This window comes from Mesocricetus auratus, unplaced genomic scaffold (genome assembly GCF_017639785.1).
Source record: "Mesocricetus auratus isolate SY011 unplaced genomic scaffold, BCM_Maur_2.0 Super-Scaffold_15014, whole genome shotgun sequence".
In the NCBI taxonomy this organism is placed as follows: Eukaryota; Metazoa; Chordata; class Mammalia; order Rodentia; family Cricetidae; genus Mesocricetus; species Mesocricetus auratus.
Genome location: NW_024429186.1, coordinates 4,194,180 through 4,199,542, shown reverse-complemented (window position 1 = coordinate 4,199,542; position 5,363 = coordinate 4,194,180). Strand labels below are relative to the sequence as shown.

Sequence of the window (5,363 nt, the reverse complement as noted above, 5' to 3'; positions counted from 1 at the left end):
CAGGGACTAATGTATGATCTAAGAAAATACCACATTGTACATACTGTGATTTGGCTAATGATTTTTGTGAAAAGTAATGTAATAATGCATTTGAAAAACTTACCGGAATTATACTTGTGTGGCAATGCATTTTGATAGATGTATCACATCCTAAGAGACTGGAACTTCAGCTGAACAACACACAGTTAACGATACCCCTGATGTCATATAAACTTTCAGATTATATAAATAAATTTGTTTACCCAGATGTTATTATTTGGACTTTACTGGTCAAATTAATATTTCAGATTTTTTAAAAGATATACCAAAAAGTCTCAGTCACATGACATCTGGAGATAGTTTTACCATAATGCATCATCACAATTTTCAATTTTATTGTTTTATTAATGAATAAACGTGTCAATAGATGTGGTCAATGGTGAACAGATTTTCAAGGTATGGTGTACACTGGGGCATCCTAAACCAGCATCATGGGAGAAACTGGTAATAATGGTTAAAGTGACAAAGGAACACTCAGACTGAATATTTCTGAGTAAACACCCAAGATTATCTTCTCTGTCATCTCAGTCCCAGGGCAGCTTACTGATCCTCCACGGTTTCTGTCACAATTAGGATGTGGTTGCAACATTGTGTCTCTTGCACAGTAATAGACTACAGAGTCCTCAGATGTCAGGCTGCTGAGCTCCATGTAGGCTGTGCTGGAGGATTTGTCTGCAGTCAGTGTGGCCTTGCCCTGGAACTTCTGATTGTAGCTAGTATCACCATTTCCAGGATAAATACTTCCAATCCACTCCAGGCCTTCTCCAGGCTTCTGATTTACCCAGGAAATATAGTAACCTGTGAAAGTGTATCCTGAAGTCTAGCAGGACAGCTTCACTGAGGCGCCAGGTTTCCCCAGTTCAGGACCAGACTGCTGCAGCTGGACCTGGGAATGAACACCTGTGAAGAGAAATGCAGAGTGGATGTCACTGTCACTGTCACCTTAGTCCTGCGTAATCCTCATGTTTGGAATTGGAAATAACTTACCTGTAATTACTGATACCAGGAAGAAAGTAATGCAGCTCCATTCCATGGTGAGGACTGGATAAGGACACTGAACATATGTTGTTAATGATGTGGACATCCCGGTATTTACAACCATAGACTCATGTGATTTGCATATTCATGAGCAGAGAATTTCTTTAAATATGGACCTAGTACAGCTGAAGAAGGAATTGGTTGAGGACACTTGAGTCAGGCAAAGGATGCTGAGATCCAAATCCTAGCCCTGTCTGAGGAATTGCATCCTTACCATTCCCTCAGGTCTGTGCAGATGCTGGGGGTGTAACATTAGGGTGTACATTGAATCTCTCTGTGACCTCTTGCTGCCTACCTTTCCCAGAGTTCTCCTCGATTGCTAGTCTCATCTATCTTCCCTCCTCTATTGACGAAACAGTGTCTTATACATCAACAAATAAGAGAAATATATATCCAGTGGGACATCCTCCATTGGATGTCAACTTTGGGGAAGGGAACAAAGGGTCAGAGATGCAAGATTCACTGATTCCAGAAATGTAGGGAGGTAGGCAACAAACTCTTCCGAAGAAAGAACTTCATTACTAAGCATGAAAATTGATGTTGTGTTTCAGACACCTTGTTTATGGAGGACATAAAACTGTGGTATTCTGTCTTAATTCTGTGACATGAGCTGCAGTAGATATAGTCATTTTCCTAAAATTTTCAGAGGTACTAGAATTATTTTTGGTTCCAAGGGGAAAATGAGGACAAGTGTGGAAATGCAGTATAAAAATTAAAATGCAGAATATAATCCAACAACCTTATGTAAATGCAGATTAACTCTCCCTCTCCAATAAAGGCTTAAAATTAGAAAAAACTATTGTAAAGTTGTATTAGAGTTCATCATGCCCTTATACAATTTCTCTGAACTAATTCCTTACATTCAAATTTCCAGAACTCAGATATAGCCAACTTGAGATTCTATTTAATGTTTCCCATCAGTGCTGTAGGAATGTCTTGGTCTTCCTATTTATCACTGTGGCATGTGAGGTGAAAATCACTTTAGTGAGAATATGTGTTAGATAAACTGTAACAACCAATTCATCTTTAGAAATTCCCAAGCACTTGGATTGAAAATGATTGTACTGTTATATGATTCCTGTGAGGAGAGCATGGTATTTATTGATTATGTGAATAACTGGATTCAAGATATGCATGGAGTAGAACATCAACCAAATATGCATTTAGTTTATGTGTAAAGTCTTATAACATAAGTTCACCTCTTCTACTTTTAGAGAAAGAATCATCCCTATAATTCAGGTTGCTGGATGGTTTTATCTGGACATTTCACAATCTCTGTCTAAAGCTGCATTTCATACTCCAATCCAGGGGATTCTGATGACTATCATAGGTAATGGAAAAGAGTGCTCACCTACTTAAATACAATGGAGACATCAACTTCTTATAATTCACAAAATTCTGCGACCTTTGAGAATACACATAGATATTGTTAGCTTAACTCCTTAATTAATGCAATATTAGGATTACAGTATGTGTATATCTGGTGAAATGAATATGAAAGTGAGCAAGAGCTTTCCTTGATTATATCACACATGGATTTCTAGCTTTTTGCCCTTTCTCCCTCTTTCACCCCAGAACCTGTGTGGACAGAGTTCTTCCATCCCAGTGAGAATTCAGTCACCACATCCATGTTCATTAAAGTGAATCATGCTTCAAGGGTTCAGTGGTCATCTGCACCTCCTTATAGTCAAGCAGGTTTGTGATGCAGAGGAGTTACTTTGGCCATCCTGGGACAGAGCTTTGGATGCTGCTGTCAGTTCCACAGCAGTGATCAGTAGAAATGTGCACACCACTTGCATTAATTGGGACAGTTTTCTCAAAATGTTGCTCATGGTCCTGAAGCTCAAATACCCTTAATATTTTCCGATAATTCTTTTGTGAACTATTGTCCTATCCAGCAGCTGTAGATTTTGGTGGCCTCATTATGGATTTTATTTAACAAATAACATCTCTCATGTTCTGGCTTGGATATCTCAATTGTCACTACACCATGGTCTCTGAATATACTGAGAATGTCAATGAAATGCCCAGAGTTTCTTGAAATCTCCTCAGCACTTGGCATCATTACCTGCTTCTGCTGCCCCTTATTTTCTAGAAATTGATGGATCCACAGTGCCACCTGCTGCTTCTGAGAACAGGGTTGTATATGTTCTCATACAAAGACCCTCACTTTGATGCTCAGCATCACCAGGCACAATACTTCTTGGTAATGTGCCTAGTGATGCTGAGCAGATATTTCAAGTATGGATGAGGAGTTATGCCTCAAAGTCTTTCTCCATGAACTTTGTCCTTTCTCTAGAAACTGTTAAATGTAGCTTTAGCAGTGGCCACTTGTGATGAAGGGAGTAACCAGAGAAGCACACATGATATGCAGGACCCACAACTGCTTTATAAAGCAATTTCCTAACCTCCCGGTACACTTCGGACAGAAAACTAACAACACCTGGAATATGAATAAATGTGGTATATGCAGATATGTTCCCAACTCTCAAAAGTATTTTCAAATTTGAGAAGTGACAAGAATTTAGGGAAGTTTGGACTGTGGTTGAATCTGCTTGCTAACTGAGCATCTGTTTCATGGGTTGGCTGTACATTTCTATATAAAGACTTAGAAGGGATTGTTCCTTCCTTTTTTGTCAATCTTCCTGGGTAGAAATGATGGCTGTGTTCTCTCTGGATCTAATTTCCCCAAGCTCAGCATCCTCCTAGTCATGTCAACTCATAGGTACTGATTTTCAGACTTTGTATAGCTTAGTGAATGACAGCTGTGCGCTGAATAATCCACCACCAGCTCCAAAGACTTAGTGGAAACAATACCACTGTATGTGTAACACACGTGTTTGTCCATATGCATGCACCTGTGTGACTTGTAGGCACACATAATAACCCATAAAATATGCTGCATGCTAAGGCATAGATGGATTTGTTTTGATATAGGAAGTGTAAACACAAGCCAAATGCATTTCAATCGTATACTGTTTCGCCTTCAATGAAATGTTTTCAGTGTCTCATGGTACTCAATATTCCATTTCTGTATGTGAGTACTTTGACTGCCTTATGTAATCCGGGTTTGTTACAAAGAATGGTTGGTGAAGTCAATCTCACATGAACAATATATGTTGCACACTGTGTATGGTTTTGTGTGCATGATATTTGTTCCTATGATGCTGAAATGGGCTCCTGCTGTTTATAATAACTAAAGAGAGATGAGATTTCACAATAAAGACTAGAGAGAAAAAGGACTCACAGAACAGGTGTACAGTAGAGTACATTGATATAAATGAGTAACTATTAATGCATCAGAGGCCGTGGGAGAATAAGAAATTGAATTTTTTTTATTTTAGAATTGAAGCAGGCCTCTGTTTCCAAGAATGGATAATGAGACACAGCTCTACTTAGCGAAAGTGAAAATGAACCAACTGTAGGAAGAGTCCAAACCTTAGATTCCTGCCCTGGAAATGACATCAGAATTACAGCAGATACATGGGACACAAAGACAGTCTTGATGATGTCATGTGGGATAACTGGAAGTGACACCAGTAATACATGAGACATATGGGCAATGAATAATTTTTTATGATGTAACATAGGATAACAACCAATAAGCTAATGGAAATTGAAATATCATCTTCGCTGTAAGAAACAAAGACCTGCCTGACTGTGTCTATGTTTGATTAACTCTGGAAAGGACCATGTATCTCTGATGACGCTATACGTGTTCTGAAAAACAAATGAGCAGTGAAACATATAGAAATTTCCATATAACCTACCGCACTATTATCAGTGCAGGAAGACAGAAATCCATAGTGCAGTCAGCAATAGGCAAGAAATTGAAGGTAACACTCCAAACAGGTTGTTTGTGCACATCACAGATACATAAATTAACATATTAGGTCTATCCTCTCTGTCATAATTTATCAAAAAAATCAATAAATGATTTTTGAAGGGTGGATTCTAAATTTTCTTTAGTGATGAAGTAGTTTTTAAGCATTACACTGTAGTTATAATTTATGTTTTCCCCCAGTAATACTATGTCCCGTCACAAGAAAATACCACAAGAATAAAAACCTCTCTCTCTCTCTCTCTCTCTCTCTCTCTCTCTCTCTCTCTCTCTCTGTCTGTCTGTCTGTCTGTCTCTCTCTCTCAGATACACACATACAAAAACACAAAAGCACCCAAAACAAAATCAGAAATGAAAATATGCAAACAAAAACTAAGAAGACAAAAATGCCTAATTAAGTTATCTGCAGCACAAAACATGCAAAAATACAATTTTGCTTGTTTTG

General features: G+C 38.3%; 1 pseudogene; it reads right to left on the bottom strand.

Moving 5' to 3' along the window:
• Nucleotides 1-493: 493 nt before the first annotated feature.
• On the bottom strand, nucleotides 494-1,072 carry LOC101835668 (annotated as a pseudogene).
• Nucleotides 1,073-5,363: the final 4,291 nt, after the last annotated feature.